Source organism: Pieris napi, chromosome 15 (assembly GCF_905475465.1).
Source record: "Pieris napi chromosome 15, ilPieNapi1.2, whole genome shotgun sequence".
Taxonomy (NCBI): Eukaryota; Metazoa; Arthropoda; class Insecta; order Lepidoptera; family Pieridae; genus Pieris; species Pieris napi.
The window spans coordinates 10097142-10115867 of NC_062248.1; the positions used below are offsets into that span (position 1 = coordinate 10097142).

Consider the following 18726-nt stretch of genomic DNA (forward strand, 5'->3'; position numbering starts at 1 on the left):
TACATACTAATTGGTGGGACAAACTCCTACATATTTACCATTCTTACTACTGGTATACTAAAATGTCATGACGAACGGTTACTTGGAGCTATGTTTTATCTATTTATTTATAAAAGCTTGCTTACGCTTGGCTCGCTACTACTTTGGTAATAGAAGAACAAAATAATATGGAGCAAAGATATATATCCGGACCATCATCATCCATATAGAATTTTAAGTACCTATATCAAATTTCACGTTAATCCGTTCACGTTATTCTCTTAAAAAGGTATTCAAAGTTTTCAGATGATTAATAGGCTATTTGACAAGATTTTAATTTCAGATTATTTATTAGTATAGAACCTTTACAAATTATTATTTTAATTCTGATAAGTATAAAATTCATACGTTAACCCGCCAAAACGCTTGTCTAGGCAAGATGGCGTCGCACGAATGACATACCAATAAACAAACGTCAAGTTTGACGTATTAACTATCATTCTGAAATCATACATATATTAATTAATCTATTAAAAACAGTGTCGAACCAAATTAAACAAGATAATATTAGGATAAAAAATACGAAGACATTATTTGCTGACAATATGTCTTCGTTGATTCAACTAATCTGTGATTGTTTTATGTCACGTGATTAACGTTTAAAAATCAATACGTTTATTTACATTTTTTGACAACTTTTTATTTTGAGAAATAAATCTAGTCCATAACGCTTTCAAAACCATTTTTATACAGATAACTTAATAACAATGTAATTTAATGTCAAGTAGCCCATTATATTATGTGCCTTTTTACGATTTATAAATCGAATAAAACAATTGATTTTGCAATTGTCCCGTAGTCGTTTCCAATATAACATTTAGCGGCACTGTCCACATTCTCACGATAGCTCAAGTTATATATTCTGTGGCCTAACCTTTAAGTAAACAATGTTGAATACTTTAGACTCAATTAAAGGCCTATTAGCTCATGAATACCGCGGTATTGTTCTACAATTTGTTTGATCATCGGAATGTTTCCTAGAAACAAATGGTTAATCCAGTAGGTATCTTACAGAAGTTTGAATGTTTATTAATAAACAGTTAAACATTGTTCGTAATAGATAATTTTTTAATAATTTTGATTTTACATTTCTCTAGTCCCTTGTTTTAGGGCCATTTTAGATGTAATTGGAGGCAAACGGACAGGAGGCTTACCTGAACTTAAGTGATACCGTTCATGGACAGTCACATCGTTAACAAGCACGCAAGTGCGTTGCCGGCCTTTTACAAATTGGTACGCTTTTCTTGAAGGACTCCACGTCGAATTGGTTCGGAAAAAAATCAGTGCAGAGTACAAATGGTTCCACATAGTGGTGGTGTGCGACAAAAACTGCCTTAAAAAACGCTCAGTTGGCTCGACGGACGTCGAGGTGATACGGCTTTTGCTCTCAAACATCACACGTCTTTAAATGACTACAATCAGATACGTATGAAAATATGTTCTAGAAATATACACGTGTAAAAATGTCACGAGAACTTATGAAGGTGCAGCGCTAACCAGATCATGCATCTTCCTCACAATCGGGTAGCCCGCAATCTCGCAGCACACAACTCCCAAGAGGACTCTTTGTGTTGAAGTCGCATGTGTTTACAAAGCATCTGCGAATATACAATATAAATACATAAACAGCAATTATGTAAGAATATAACGAGGCAAAAGAAAATAATAATAATAGCAAATAATTCAACTCGGCGAAAGTCTATGGAGAATTTTTTTTCAAATTCAATTTTATTTATTATTTTACATGTGTTTTGTGTGTGTTGTAAACTTGTGTTCACACTGATAGGCAAAGTATATATTACTTCTAAACTTTCCCATTGTTTCTGTATTAGTTACCTTAGCCAACTAACACATATTTCCCTTCGTCTAATTTAGTTCAATCAAGGATATATAAAGGTGTACTCATGGCTTACTATTTAATAGAAATTGTATATCAACAGGCACGGAATCGTTCTTTGTGGTACATAATGTTTTCTATTTCAACTGGTCTAAAAAATAAAAATATATATCATTGAATTTGTATAAAAATATTTGAACTCTTTGACGCGCCCGTACAGGAAAACATCGTGTCGTAAAAATCGACAGAGTGTCAGGCACAGAAGGACCTACTTGCGTATTAAAATTATGACGAAACAGATACAGAAAACTGAGGTCAGCGCCTAAAGGTTATAGCACCACTGGTTTAAAAATTATTGCAAATTTATTGTCATTTAGTGTTACGTCATTAACTCGACACTATCACCTGATAAAAATATATAATTTTTGTAATTTTGCCTTTTAAGGAATATGTTAAATTAGCACTAACAAATTATTTCCTGCTATTTCACAATTTTTAAATGTTTATTTATTTTTAAAAAGTGTTGGCCTAGTGGCTTCAGCGTGCGACTCTCATCCCTGAGGTGGTAAGTTCGATCCCCAGCTGTGCACCAATGGACTTTCTTTCTATGTGCGCATTCAACATTTGCTCGAACGGTGAAGGAAAACATCGTGAGGAAACCGACATCGACGGCGTGTGTCAGGCACTGGAGGCTGATCAGCTACTTTCATATAAGATTTAAAAATGATCATGAAACAGATTCATTAATCTGAGGTCAAGACCTAAAGAGGATGTAGCGCCACTTATTTATTTTTTATTTATTTTAAAAGCACCTAGAAACATAAATATATCGTTACAAACATCTGTATTCCCTAGTCGGATGCAACCAGCAAGGGCTACCACAATTAGACACTTAAAAATTTATACCATAAGTTATAAGGTCTTTCTAACTTTTACAAAGGAAAGTGAAAAAATATGACAAGGTAACATGCGTTGTGCATTTGATATGTAAGTTGACACACCAATAAAATAAGAACCGCGCTCGCCATTTTTGCGAAAACTTTTGGAACAAATTTATTTAAATGGCAACAATTTTAAAGATGTCATTATCGTCATCTGTCAAAGTAAGGTGTCGATTTTATTGTGCGTGGTCTAATTCTTGGATTTTGTGAGTTCATAATAAAGTTAGTGAAAATTATGTCAGAAGGAATGGACACTATCTCTCTAAATAACATCACGGATTTTGTTGTCAACATGACATGTAACTATACTTAGTGTTGCTATAATCATAGTTTCGTTTCCAAAGCGGGATTTTTATTTCATTGATCGGGCCTTATTTCAGCTTTTCTTATTGAAAACAATGACTTTCATACAAAATCATATTTTTTAATTGCGCTACTGTCAAGTGCCACTCTTCCTTTAAAGTCTTATTATTCTTATAACAAAGCCAGTTAGTTAAGATATCTAAAACACATGAAAACAGTTGTATTTAAAATACCAAAAAGTGCCCATTTTTTAAACCTAGAAAAGTAATATGGCAACCCTAACCCATCATTTCGCAAAGCTGTCACGCGGTATTGCCATGTGGGCCGAATAGGCTTCCGCTGATTGTTGACTGAAAGTAAAATTATTCCTAATGCACTCTTTGTGTTGTACGCAACATGGTACTAGGTACTTATTTGTGTTAACAATTATGGGCCAATTTCTCAATAGGAGTTGTATGTTTAAGCTTTATACATTTTTTACTATGAATTTATTTGATACATGTGTCTTTATTAACGCCCAAACCCAATAATCAATCCACAATCTCAGATTGAAAATGATCTGAGATTGTTGCTTGATGACTGATTGTAGCTTGATGATTGGGAGCATTAGCAGACCGTGACAGTCGATCGATCTCCTATCTGCATCCCAATAACCAAACCCTACGAAGACAATCCATTTTTGGCAACGGAGAAAATGCTCTTTGTCGTTCCATTTTACCGAGTTTTCACTCATATTTGATAATCAATGTAAACCAAATAAACTAAATAAAACCGTACAAATGACATTAAAATATACATGTGTATGTTTAAAATATAATAAACAGTTTTTTTCATTATTTAAAAAACTGGTGTAAGTTATAATCTGTTAAAATAATTAACTGTTGGAATTGAGCTTTCGTCAACTGTCATTTTCATACAAAGGTCTATCGACAGACACCGATATGATCTCCCATGGATAGCTTGTATCGACAGATGGCTATTACAATCCGTCGATTAGTTATTGGCACACATGTTACCACATTTGGATTAATATTACTATCTCAGGTGGTGGATTTTGGATTGAGATAGATTATTGGGTTCGGGCGTAAGACGTCATGAAACATTACGATCTAGCCTAACATAAGTACTAATAAGTAATTTAAGTCTAACCTAATTTACTAATAAGGATTTTTAACATAAGAAAGTGTTCAATAACACTACTTACAGACTGTAAGTAGTGTTATTGAACACTTTCTATTCTTTCTATTAAAGGGAAGACACTCTGTTCTTGTGTTCTATTTTTTCACTCACTGTGTAGCACTTAATACTAACGTGCACTAACACTAATTCACTAGTTCAAATGGTTTTGTCCTTTTCAGTCTTCTCACTAGGCCCGTGGTGTCAATGAGTTGAATAGCTTCGACATTCTATGAATAAATAAATAATTGTATGTAGATATTGTCCACTTATTAGTGTATTTGTAGCCTGTATCAAACGCGAATGCAGCGGAAAGAGCAGTGTTGGCCTAGTGGCTTCAGCGTGCGACTCTCATCCCTGAGGTCGTAGGTTCAAACCCGGCTGTGCACCATTGGACTTTCTATTTCATTCGATTGAACAGTGAAGAAAAACATCATCAGGAAACCGGCTTGCCTTAGTCAGGCACAGGAGGCTGATCACCTACTAAGGCCCAGACCTAAAAAGGCACCACTGATTTATTTATTTTTATCAAACGTGATTAAAGAATTGGAACCCTCATTATCTTATTTATTAATGAAATTAAAAGAGAAACGATGGATCTTAATACAAATTAAAATGTTGTTTAGAAATATTTCTAGAATACTATAAATTATATTAATAATACATATTAATATTATTATTTATTAGATATCCTAGAAATATTTAGTATATATAGTGAGGACTGGAAGCCTGTGAGTGTTACATATAGTAAAAGAATAATTATGGCAACTAAACAATTATATCTATACATACTCGATATAAGCTTCAGTTGGCAGCACAACACAGTGTATACCATATATTACGTATATAATGAATGTTCGAGGGTATTTCTAAGTATCAGAACTTGCTCAAGTTCCCATACAAAAGTTTACAATTATTTGTACCAGTTATGACGATCAAGTCCCGCTGATTTTGCTGTGGTATCGCATTGAAATTGGGATTGCAATATTGGGAATTCTTCAAGCATTTGAGGATTGGTTGGAGTCGTTAGAGCGTCAAGAGAGAACTGTATACCACCATACTTTTAAAATAGTCACACTATTACAATGTGCTGCTGGAAGAGAAAGTTCTTAGAAAAGGTTAATGGGACACAAAATGTCAACTATATCTTGTTGATAACGAATTTGTAACGCCGTTAAAGTTAACTTCGATAATTCGATCTTAATTGTCTCTTGTCTATATAAAATTGTAATTTAGTTTAGCAGCATTTTAAATAGGATTTATACCATGCGATTCTTAACTCTGAGTACAAAAGAAAATGCGCAATAAATTCGTTTAAATCTCTATATATATAAAATTCTCATGTCACAATGTTCGTTCCCCTACTCCTCCGAAACAGCTCTACGAACTCTTATGAAATTTTTATGCATATTCAGTAAGACTGAGAATCGGCTACTATCTATCTTTCAAACCCCTAAGTGATAAGGGGTGTCCACCCCAAATTTTTTATTTTTATTTTTTCAAACATCTTTTTTGTTTTATTTTTTTTGTGATAAACCATACAAACAAACCCTAATTTTCACCCCTCTACGATCAACCCCTATTTTTCATTATAGTAGATAGTTATTCTTATTGAACTACAAAAATGTTTCCTAGAAATAATAAACATGGCAAAACGTTTGCCGGGACTAGTAATAAAATAAAAAAATCTTATACTTTTTAAATTTTTACTATTTTGTGTACTAAGTTTACTATTTCCTAACTACTTTGCAATAACCATAGGTGTATGCCTCCACCAAGGATGGATATCCTCCAGGTGTTGGAGGAAAGATATTTGAGCCGTTTATTATATTTTCCGCCTCCTCTGCGGCCGCCCCAGCTTTTTGCTAGTCCGAGGGAGGTGAGACGGGAAAACGTGTCCACAAGTAGCATCCCCTACCAAAGTCCGTCCCATCTTCCAAGGGATCAAAGATAACCCATCTGCCCGCTTGCCATCGTCACTAGCGATGCCTGTTGGCTCCAAAACTGCTGGAACATTGACGGAGAGCGGCGTATGAAGTCGTGGCGATATTTTTAAGTATGAAATTCTTGTCAACAACTTAGATCAATACAGAATTGTTGGTGAGCTTGCGCAACTGAATTCCGTATTCAAAGTTCAGAGATAAATTAGTATCGCGCAAAAACTGAGCCATCAATAAAGTACTCACTACAGTAAACTCACTCCACAACTGAGCGTTTATTAAGGCAGTGTTTGTGTGCCATTATGTGGAACCAGCTGCCCACTGAAGTACTTCCGAACCAATTCGACTTAGGGTCCAATTCGTACCAATTCTTAAAAGCAAAGCACTTGCGAAACCTCTGGCATTGAGTGTGTCCATGGGCAGCATCACTTCACATCAAGTGAGCCTCCTGCCCGTTTGCCTCCTATTACATAAAAGAGACTCTTTGGTGACTTTTAAGGCCTTATAGGGAAAGTAATATATTAGGATAAAAACTGTTTTTGTAATGAAATCAAAAACTTCTGAATCGTTTTAATAATTAATTACAGCATTATCCCTGAGTAATTTATATTTAAAATCAATATCGGGTTGAAAGAAGGATCGGAGATGTTTAAACGTTTAGTTGGTTAATGTGTGCTGTAACGAATAAAATCAATAAAAACTACTGGATCGTTTAAATAATTAATTAGACTGCAGCATTATCCCTGAGTACTTTATATTTAAAATCAATAATGGGCTGAAAGAAGGATCGGATATTTTTAAACGTTTGGTTCTTACATACATAGGTTAATTTGTGAACAATTTAGAAAGTATTAAAGCAGTTTCGTCCAGTGTACGTGAAGCTTAAATTGACATCCATAATTCTCTCACATAATAATTATCATGCTAGCGTCAAGTAATAAATATATGCATTGCGATTTGTCTGTACGTTAATGAATTCGTCGGGAACGTGTAATTCGTTAGTAATGTCTTGATGTACTTGGGTTATTATTGTATATATTAGTACGATAGCTATTTTAATTAACAGTATTTGTGCTGACAGATATTCGTCAATTTATGTCTAATATACAAAACTCTCGTGTCACGTTTGTTATTAAACTCCTCCGAAATAGATCAACCGATTTTCGTGAAATTTTGTGTGCATTTCGGTTAGGCCTGCATCTTACCTCACCTCTGACAACCTCTATTTTTCATCCCCCTAAATTTTGAGGGTGATTTTTATTCTTTTATGATACAACATACAAAAAGGCAAGGGAAATGAAGTTCGCGGGAGCTGCTAGTTAACCCATTTAAAATATTCGGGAAATGTGATAGTGGGCGATCGAATATAATATGTTCTTTGGGCCGGTTTGTGCGTTCTTTTTCTTCAGATGCCACTTTATGACTAAAGCTTGGCTGTTAACAAATAAATTACCGGGAATCCGGCGGTATCACTTAATATCAGATGAGCCTCCTGCCCGTTTGCCTCCTAATACATAAAAAATAATGAATACGGAAATAATAAATATTGAATACGGAAACTAGATCGGCGTAAAGTACGCGCTAAGTATTTGTTAATGTATGCAAAATATTGCAAGTGTTATTGCTTGTAATTAACTGTCAATTCATTACACGGCCGGTTTGTTCTACTAACGTTAGTTTATTATGGAGATGGAATTTATTCGCTTTAATAAAATAGAACCATTTATTTATATAAACTTTTGATTAAATTTCATAGGCCTTAGTAAAGAGAACCTAGTATAAATAAAATGATGCCCAAATCCTAAAAAGTCATTTAAAAAGTAACCTTACAAATCTATCTATTAACTAAAAACGAACTGGTATAGTTGTTTTTTATTGTTTTCCTTTTAGGCTTACCTTTTTATTGTATTTACAATATTTTTAACCTACATAGTAATAATAATAATTAAATATTAATAAATAAAAATTTAAAACAAATTTAAAAAGTTTGGTGTACCTTTAACCTATATTTGATGAAATTTAAATCAAAATCATCAAGAATCATCACACAAAAAAAGGTTACGATTCTCAAATTTTGACATTTGTTTAAACCCCTCTCAACACTAATCGGTTTATCAGTAAACATATTTAAATACTGTTTAAAGTAAAAAGGTCATTTCTATTAATCAGAGCCAAGTATTAAATAAAAAAATATTCGTATTTTATTACAAAATCATATTCAACCTGTTTCCGAAACAACATTCACCGTATTGTTTATAAAATTTCAAAACATTTAGCAATATTTAAACAATACGTTATAACAATTGATTGGGAAACTATTGCCAATGTAACATAATCATTCCGTAATAACGTCACTTGATAAACGATGCTTAATTGTCTCTATATCTTAGCAAATCTGTTTTATTCGCTTTTTAGTTCATTTTAATTGCTCTTCATTTAATATTAAAACCTTTATTCATGACCAAAATATGGTTGTTACAAAATTCACCTATCGCTAGACAACCCCATGTATTGTGAGTTTAAATACAATTATTCTGTGGTACTTTTCATGTTACATCTAATCAAACACAAGTCCTATAAGTCCAGCCCTGGGATTCTGTAACTCACTTTTCGAACTCACACAGCGGTTTTCGCATCGGCGGTCGCTCTGAAATCAGTCGTGAAGCAGTAATTATATTATTTGGCATTCTGAAAAGGTGGGAGCTTGTAGTTTATTGTTTATCAGAATGCCAAATAATATAATTACTGCTTCACGACTGATATCAGAGCGACCGCCGATGCGAAAACCGCTGTGTGAGTTCGAAAAGTGAGGTATAGAATCGCAGGGCTGAAGTATGCGTGAATTAATGACTGTGGGTGTGTGTGCGTTTGTATTTGAGAGTGTAGTTGTGGGCTGTTATAAGCGTGCACGGTGTCTGTTTAAAGTTTGGTACCTCAGAGTCATGCCAAAGACCACTCGTGGTGCAAAATTGAAGTTTGAACGCACCACATCAAACTCGACAGCCACGCTTGGCCATACTTCTATATATAAATGTAAATTGTGAACTCCATATTTAGTAAGCTTTTTGCAAGCTTCAAGTTTATATGTTTATGCCATAACTGTCATGATTTAGACTGAAATTAATATTTGCTTGTCGAAACATTTCAAATTATAATTCTATGTTGAATACGAATGCAGGATTTATTGGATACATAATATTTATTCTTAAAAGGCCGGCAACGCACTCGCAAGCCCTCATCCTTTGAGTGTCCATGGGTGGTATCACTTAACATCAGATTAGCCTCCTATCCGTTTGCCCCCTGTTCATTTAAAAAAAATATTTTGATGATGGTGCAGTTGACGAAATGACAGTATAGTTTTGTTTATATTTATTTAAACTTTGTTTCATAATAAAAAAACAAATAACAATTTTTTGGGATGTAACGGGCGGCCTTATCGCTAACAAGCGATCTCTTACAGGCAACCCTAGTAAGGAAAAATAAAGAAAATTAATACTAAGGGTAAGTGCAAGAAGTGCAAAATCAAATTTCTTCTAGTTTTTTTTTTTTAGAGAACTGGGGGCAAACGAGCAGTCGACTCAGGAGGAATTGGTTCAGAAATACTTCAGTGGGCAGCTGGTACCACATGGTCATGGTGCGCGGCAAAAACTGCCTTAAAAACGATCACTTTCTTTCTGTATCTTAACCTACCAACTTAAAATGGAGTGGGCTCCTTCAGTTTCGTACAATTTTAACTAATTTTTTTGTACTTATAAAAAATTGCCTATTTGACACTAGAAGGCAAACTCAAGCCTGGGTTGGATGCTATCCACGCGTTTCTTGCATCTGTTAAATCCCCTATCTCGTAGTTTGTAGAATAAGATCTAAGGATTTTACCTACCAGACTGCTAGATTTGTGAGCAGATGAGAGAAACGCTGGAAGAGCTTTACTTGTTATCTTGCGTACTCCTAATCCGCCTTAGCGAATAGGAAGCAATGCTTCCAAGAAGGTGTTTTTAAAAGGGTCTATTTTAATAACACACGTCCAGAGCTCAGACCCTCAAAATTGGAAACGTTCAACACTCTCTTTGTTTGCATGCATGTTTATTATTTGATGTGGTATGTACTAAACAACCGGAATATTTATACAAAAAGCTCCTCTGGCGTAGAAATGCCAACAAGCACAAAGTCAGGAGTTGTACTCAGGAGCTGGCCATTCCCAAGCATCGGACGGCTTCATTTCGTGGGAGTTTTAAAAATAGCGCGACGAAGTGCTGGAATAATATCCCTCCTCCGCTGAAGAGTCTTCAATTAAAGTCGAATTTTAGTCGCAGTTATAAGACACATCTACTTACTCAACAAAAGTCCCACGGAATTTAGTTTTTATCCACCCAAAAAACAAAAACAAAAAATATCTTCTTACTTACAATTATTCTTATTTTTAACTTTTAATTTAATTTAATTTATTATACACCGTTACACACGATCTTCATTACTCACACTTCTAACTTTAATATTATTATTATTATTTTATACTTGGTATCATTATTATTTATTTTATTTAATTAGAGGCGCAAACTAGCTGCTGTGGTGTCTGGCAGAATGACCAGCGCTGTGGAACTTTTTGCTCTTCAGCATAATGCTGAGCCAGGGCCAATTACAACCACAGTACACACACATTGCACACTGGAAGCGAACCGAATGGCAAAAGGGAATTTGTTAATTTTTATTTTTAATTTTTATTGTTTTTGATGTCTTATTTTATTTTTTTTCTTTAAGTATTGTTATTTTGTGTGTTTATGTGTGTGTGTTTTCGTTTGTAATAAATTTTATGTCTATGTCTATGTCTATGTCTTTTTTCTTCTGGGTCACTGGGCCATTTATACCCATCTGTCATGCAGAAGTAAGATTAATCTACAGATAATAAATAGATATCCCGTAAATATAATTACTTTTATTGAATTGTATTCCAGATAATCACTTCCTCCAAAGCACTGGACTTCCTCATCCATAATGTCTATCCTTCGTACAACCGCGATTTTATGAAAGCGTATCATTTTATCGTATCAAGTGTCAAAATTGAATGATAAATAACTTTTTATGACATAAAATAAATATTTATGAAGTGATTGTTATGCTTATTAATGTATGGATTGCGTGTTTCATTAATTGACTATTTTACAACGTTATAAAATGTATTATAATGAGCTCGATCGTATTTAATGTTTCATAAAAATGGTGATTTAGAAAATATACGATGAATAAATTATAGATAAGATTTTGGACTGAACTCGGCAGACATTTAAAAGATGCTTTTCAATCAATAGTGGCTCTGAAAAGTACCACCAAAATCACCACATATAGTCGGTTTAAAAGCCATGGAGACATAATATATATAATACACGACCTCCTTGAGTACTTGAATAATTTTTTTTTTTATTTTATAAGTACAAAATACAACGTCACATAGTACTTCACAAGTATCGTACTTCAATTTAAGTCGGTAAAAATAAGAAGTATTTCCGAACCAAATCGATTTAGGGTCCTTCACGAAAAGAGCGTAGCAATTCTTAAAAAGCCGTCAACGCACTTGCGAGCCTTCTGGCAATGTGTGTGTCAATGGGCGGCGGTCTCACTTAACATGAGGTGAGCCTCCTGCCCGTTTGCCTCCTATAACATAAAAAAATTAAGAATACGGTAAAATACAACTGTTCTACATAATAAACTGTCCGGTTCCCACGCGTTCGTAATGTTAAACTCTTTCCTAAATAATAATAAATTTATATTAAATAAGTACATTAATTATATTTTAGGATAATTATATAATTATCGTAAATAAGGATAGTCCATGTCTTTCATGTGCAATACGTTGTTGGAGCTGCCTCGCATCTGATGCACCAGGCACTGAACTGCTCCCTCTTATTAACTGGTCCCTATCACAGAGTATAAAAATATATAGATCTCCCTATATATATATATATATAAATATATAGGGAGATCTATATATTTTTTATTTACAAAGGAGATTTATATATATATAGGTTGTAATCTATCGAATTGAAACCGTCAAATTACAATCTTAAAAGGTTGTAGCGCCACTGATTTTTTTGTTATAAAGACAGATCGTCCATTGGTGCACAGTTACACACAACCAACACTCGTTTATTTTAAATTATAATTAAAAGGTAGAAATAGTATACGCAACAAAGGATTTTAAGGCTGTATTCATGTGTTTTTCGTGGGCTAAAAGAAAATGTGAATGGTTAATTAAAACTTAAGAGTAATTATTATTTACATTCTTAATTAACAGGTGCGCACTTTATACGGTGTTTCAGGTAGCCTGGGAGACTCAAGGACTTTACTGAACGGTTAAACAACACGTATTTATCTTAATTTAATTCATAATAATACAACATATTGGTATTTTAAAAATAATAGTAATAAAATTTAATACGATTGAATCATTGGCATGAATTTTTAGTAACTTGTTGTAAATGCAAATCTATTCTTCTTTGATCCCTCATTGTCCTACAAGAGTATCACTACAATGCAATCATTCTCCACCTATTTACACAGATTATTACGAACACACGATCACAGATTATATCCTTTTTAGTAAAGTAGGTTAGTTTTTAATTCATAATAGTCTTAAGTAGGACTAGATCAGTGTTTCCTAACGTGGGGTCAAACCCCACAAGGGGCAATTGGATTGCTAAGCTATTCGAAAATGTATTAAAGTTATTTGGAATTTGAATTGCAGTTTTTCTATTTAATTACGGTGTTTCGTTAACAATTTCCTTATAATTTCTTCCTAAAACCTATCATTTACGTTTCTAAGTGAACGATTTTTTTTAATATAACAAATTCTGTTAGATTTCGTGGGAAATAAGATAGGCTAAGGTGGGGCATGGCACAAAAAAGGTTGGGTTAGTTCGTAATGTTAAATGGTGTATAGAGACAATTAAAAAAAAATCACAGATCAACAAAGGTATTTGCGTGTTACATATCCAAAAATGCTCAAGAGGAGTTGGAAACAATGTGTCGAAAGACAATTTGTTGTCCCTAATTACACTTTAGTAACTTATAAAAAGAACTATCATGTTAAACCACATCCGATTTGGTAATTACAACAAACATTCTTTAGTTCCATTACAACCATTAAAACAATTATTACATTGTTAATTAATTAATGAAATCCAAGATCAAAGCTATCCGATTCAGGTGAATGAATAAGAAAATTCCGTATTTTTTGTCTCATTTACAATTCTTTATATGCGTTTAAAATTAACCACAGAATAAATGGAATTATACAAATTGAATACACGTATTCATTAAAAAAATGTAAGTCTAACTTTAAGTATAATTTTAAAAGCAATTCAGAGAACAATATACTGCATTGCGCTTTGATTGTTATCTTGTAACGACGTATGGGTCTATTGATTTTAAAAACCTAGTAATTATTTTTGTACCGTAACGTAATGGGGTGGACATATATTTCATTCGTTTTATTAATTTTTGTTAAAGCCTAGTGGCTTTAGCGTGCGATTCTCATCCCTTAGGTCGGAGGTTCGATCCCCGGCTCTGCACCAATGGATTATCTTTCTATGTGCGCATTTAACATTTGCTCGAACGGTGAAGGAAAACATCGTGAGGAGACCGACATGTTTAGACCCATCAAGTCGACAGCGTGTTTGGAATGGAGGCTGATCACCTACTTGCCAATTAGATTTAAAAATGATCAAGAAAGAGGTTGTTGCGCCACTGATTTTTTTTTTAACTTTTATATAGTGTGCGACATGTGACACTCCCTATATTCACGATGTTTTCCTTATTCCAGCCTGTGTTCATTGTGTCTAGAAAGCAATCACGATTTAACACACATCAGCGAGGATCACATGCTAAACTACAATTTGGCTGCTTTGAAGTTGCTAAAGGATTCAACTACATCCATAATTCCATACAAATTCCGGCATAGAATTCTGTAAAATCCAACCTAGGAGTTCAGGTACTTTCGAATTCTTCACGAATAGGAGAATGAACTCTATTTATTCAGATATATTCAGTAGTGGGCTGATCAATTTTTAACAAAGCGCCTAATGGGTACATAGGACGAAAAAGTACTTTTAAGTTCTAAGTAAAAACTAAAATTTGTAGGATTTTCTTCTTTCTTTGTAAGTGTAATATTTTTGTATTTTTTTGTTAAATATTGTCATTCATTTTAGAATGTATTATATATTATGTGGTGTACTTTATCAAATAAGTATTCAGAAAGTACTGAGTTATTAATAAAATATATATTCCGTGGGTTTTCTCTATTTCTAAATCTCATTCTTCAGTCGATAGCTCATGTCTAGTGGTCAGCAAAGAAACATCTGGAGTCTCTGTGTATCTAATTACATATAGTTTTGAGGACGTCCAGCTGGTGAACGGCCATGTCATCTTTTGCCTTCCATGGTAACCACGATCAGTTTCTCCAAGTTCTCATCGCCTCTGAGCATTGTGTGAAATATGACATTTGAATACATGTGGATTATAAAATAAAATAAAGTAATAACATGGCTTTGAAAACAGGCAAAAGTTAAGGCACAATTATCAATTAAAAATTTTGACCGTCATTTTCTTCCGTTGCTGTGATAGATGAAAGAGATGCAGAATAAATGCCCCATCAGTCTTTAAACTTCCTATCTAGTCCGAAATCACCAGTAGTATTTTAACAATTTCGTAAAAAAGCCCCAAAATAAATCGATTAATTCGATTGTTCTTGAAAACGTACCATCGTGTCATAGAACGAATTCTATCAATCATTCTACTACATACATAATTAATACCTATACGAATCACCACCCCATACTAATTTGTCTACCTCGTGCTTCTTATCGGGCCATCATAGAAAATGGGGTCCTGGGATCAATAATTTGCCCCACCCATACGCATGCGTAATGGGGTTCGAAATCTGGTGGTGGTACCCCACTGAGGGTTGGAGAAACCCATGAGCGAATACCACGTACCATTCTTGTGGCAAGCGGCGAGGGAGCAGCACCATGGGACCCGTGAGTAGGCTTCTTATATAGCAATAAAACCCTTTAATTTTGAAAATTTCTGGTCTTTTGGTTATCGCGAGTACGAATTTAAATCGAGATATTAGCCACGACTTTAAATCGCTCAAAACGTCGCATTATTTCGCGTTTATCAGTTATAAACGGTACATTTGTACTTCTAAATTATATGTCCTATCATAACGTGTATTTTTTTTATATTGTACTAGAGGAATGTCTCAACTTTGCAAATCAAGATCCTTTTTCAATATTTTGAAATTTAATTGCCTGTATAATGTAGAATTTTAATGGTGAAAGAATTTTTGTTCCAGTCCATTAGTTTTTTCGTAAGAAGCATTCTACTTTATAGTATTTACATATTATATTGTATATATGAAACCATTGTCGACACATTTAGTGTCACACACATTTGAATGAGAAAGTGTAATATTGAGATATTAATATGTTTTTTAACTAAACTAAGAAAATAGATTTAAGTTGTTAAATTAGTTGGGGATATTTAACATTTTATACAGATAGCAACGCTTTCGTTTTGGTATTCCCTAAAAAGTTTTGATAAAGTTTTACGTTAAGAGCTGGTAATCCTTTTAATGAGGATAAGTATTGGAAAAACGTCCCTGGATACTATTGCAGGGGACTACTTCTGAATACCCGAAAAATATCCTTTTAATGGTAACACCTCAAACTCACTTTTCAAAAACTTTTTACTTTTATTTGGTTTAGTTTCTTAAATCTTTTTAACGTGATCGATTTTAAAGTCTTAACCTGCTCGCATAATAAACATGTTTTTATAATTAATTTAAGTACTAAGCTTCATATCTTCCTTTACTCGTACAGTGAATGTACAAACAAAATATCTAATATCTATGCACACACACTGAATAAACACACTTCGTGAACCAACACGATATTTGTTTAATGCCTCACCTCTGGTTAGCTTTTTAATTTTTATGTGTACTGCGCAAAGTGATAAGATGCCAAGAACTTGAAACTCACGCTAAATCTGACTCCTGTCAACAATTAATTTTGACAAACGGGAGACAATATTATAAATCTGCCTTGCGATTCTGTAACTCACTTTTCGAACTCACACAGCGGTTTTCGCATCGGCGGTCGCTCTCAAATCAGTCATGAAGCAGTCATTTTATGATTTGGCATTCTGATAAACAATAAACTACAAGCTCCCACCTTTTAACCGCTGTGTGATTTCGAAAAGTGAGTTACAGAATCGCGAGGCTGGTAATTCCATGATTTTTCAGTGTTACTTGTAATTTTATTTTTGCTAATTTGCTTACCTTGCACTTATTTTTTTGTATTTTCCTTAATACGTAGAGATCCCCTGTTGCATCCCAAATAATTTATGGTATTTGTTTTTCTTCTAATGTAACGAATTTAAAATAAATAGTTTGCAGTGAGTTTATTTACTAAAGTACACCATATCGTGTATAATGTATTTACAGTATAAGATACAATATATCTCTTCTGATTTACGTAACGATTACGGTGAACATAAATTTTACAAAAAATATTACCCATCCAATTTTAGATTTTACTAGTATTTTTTTGCTTCACAAAGCGGATTCGATACCAGATAGGCGCTTAACAGGGCTTTTTTAAATTGACTAGCCCACTACCGAATAAAGCTCTGAATAGAGTTTATTCTGTTATATTCGCGAAAAATTCAAATAAAAGCCTGAACTCCTAGATTGGATTATAGAAAGAATGGAAGATTCTTCTGTTTTTGAAGCATGGGAATGAATATAGGTAACACAATGTACACTTATCAAAAAAAAATACACATTAAATGCTTTTAATTTTACATTTACTGCCAGTTCTCAAATCAAGGGCGTAGGTAATAAGGGACGACAATACTAAGAGGTTACTGTTCTGTATTTCACCATTGAACAATTTGTTTAAGAACGTAACACCAGAGATCTGTGATCGTAAGGATATCATTTTATATTTTGGTAGATGGTACAAGTGGGTGCCAATGAGAAATCCTGTATTGTGCAGTACACTGTATAATGCAAGCAAGGTATCGGGTGCTATGTAGTTTCGTTTCCTACTAAAAATAATACATTTCAATTTGCACTGGTGTCTACTACTCTCTGTAGCTTCCCAATACTAACTTATTAACGGGTTTGAAACCCCGTGGTCCCTAGGTCCACAACATATTGAGGGAACTTCGAAATTCCTTACAAAAACGATAGGATTAGTTTCGCTATCTATTGTTCTATGGTATATCGTTTTCAGTATAAAAAGTCAGAAGTTATGAAGCTTTTTAAATAATGTTCATAAATTGCGAGGACACATTGTTGCGTAGTTCGTGTAGCGAGTAATTATAATTGGCACCACCCATATGACATAATCAAATTAATTACGGTGTATAAATAATGTTTGTATAACGACGGTCGAAGGTTTTGTAATGGGGATTTAGTAAAATAGTAAATTTGATTACCATTTCCACATTTAGAAAATTAAAGATAAAAACATCTTTAGTAACCTATTTTAGTAATGGTTATCCGAAGATATTTGGAAAGGTTTTTTTTCGTTTACGGACTTTAGATACACTAAGTATCGTACAAAAAATGAGCTGGAAAAATATATTATTTTTAATCTAATTTTACAGTAACTTAATACCTTAACTTAACCTTTTTAGGTCTGGGCCTCAGATTTCTGTATCTGATTTATGATCATTTGTCAATGTAATCAGCCTCCTGTGCCTGACACACGGAAGAGGCAATTCTGTTTAACGGCGAATATTCTTACGATGTTTTGCACATCATTTTTTCACCGTTCGAGCGAATGTTAAATGCGCACGTAAAAAGAAAGTCTATTGGTGCACAGCCGGGAAACGAACCTACGACCACAAATATGAGATGCGCACACAGAAGCCACTAGGCCAACACTACTCACTAATTCAATATAACAAACTTGTATAATATAATCTCCAAATTCTAATAAAAAAGTACAAAGAAAAATCTAAAGCTTTTTATACCGTAAACCTCATTTTTATTAATATTGTTCGAGTTTTATATATAACCCAATAAACCTTATATTGTGTAGGTTGTCACGTGCCATAACTTTTATAAGTTCGTTAAAATTCTTATCGTAATTTGTACTATCATAAACATTGACAAATCGTTTTATACAAATGTAGGCGGAGGTGAACTTATGAAATTATACATAGAATTTATACTTCGCGAAATACGAAAGAAGAAAGAAAGAAAAAAAGATATTTAGATAAAAAGAAAAGAAAGAAAGTGAGAAAGAAAATATGACATTTAGTTAAAAAGAAAGTGCACTAGCCCCAAAAATGCTTCCCTGTATAATCCGCTAGTCTCTTCCTTTTAACATGTTACTTTACAATAATATCTACAAAACACTTACATTATAATTTAACTATTGTTGTAAGTAAGTTTACGCTTTTTTGTGGTCTGCTCTACACCACCAGG

General features: G+C 33.6%; 1 protein-coding gene across 2 annotated transcripts in view; it reads left to right on the top strand.

Moving 5' to 3' along the window:
• Positions 1–18726, top strand: part of LOC125056663 (ras association domain-containing protein 10) — a 103377-nt gene that overhangs the window by 59385 nt on the left and 25266 nt on the right. Inside the window, exon 1 of one of the 2 annotated variants that reach the window (XM_047659909.1) lies at positions 15235–15265. The exons of the other annotated variant lie outside the window; for it this stretch is intronic. The gene's annotated coding sequence lies outside the window, so the exon portion shown is untranslated. Of the gene's footprint in view, positions 1–15234; positions 15266–18726 lie in introns of those variants that run through there. 2 annotated transcript variants of the gene reach the window in all.